Source organism: Eimeria mitis, genomic scaffold, assembly GCF_000499745.2.
Source record: "Eimeria mitis Houghton genomic scaffold, Emh_scaff1098, whole genome shotgun sequence".
NCBI lineage: Eukaryota > Apicomplexa > Conoidasida > Eucoccidiorida > Eimeriidae > Eimeria > Eimeria mitis.
Genome location: NW_013567577.1, coordinates 10,199 through 10,595, shown reverse-complemented (window position 1 = coordinate 10,595; position 397 = coordinate 10,199). Strand labels below are relative to the sequence as shown.

The following is a 397-nucleotide window of genomic DNA, read 5'->3' as shown; positions in this document are numbered from 1 at the left end:
TGTAACTCTTATAGACGCAAACCACTGCCCCGGTAAACCCTAAACCCTAAACCCTAAACCCTAAACCCTAGACCGTAAAGTCTAAGCCCTAAACCCGTTAAGTCTAGACACTGAACCCTAAACCCTAAACCCTAGTTTTAAGGAAATTCGAAACACCTGAAAACTAGTCTCAAGGTAAACCCTAAACCCTAAACCCTAAACACTAAACTCTAAACCCTTGCTGTAAGAAAATGCTAAACCCTAAACCCTAAAACCTAAACCCTAATCTTAAGGAAACCCTAAACCCTGCGCCTCAAATAAACCCTAAACCCTAATCCGGTGTAAACCCTCAAACATACCATGCTCATCCGCACTATCACAGCCTATACAACTGAGGGTTTAGGGTTTAGGGTTTAGG

The 397-nt window shown here is 42.6% G+C and overlaps 1 protein-coding gene across 1 annotated transcript in view; it reads left to right on the top strand.

Annotated features, from left to right (window-relative positions):
* The window catches only part of EMH_0029390 (DNA cross-link repair protein, putative), a gene marked incomplete at both ends in the record, with an annotated part of 4,137 nt that overhangs the window by 1,280 nt on the left and 2,460 nt on the right, over positions 1-397 (top strand). The window lies entirely within an intron of this gene.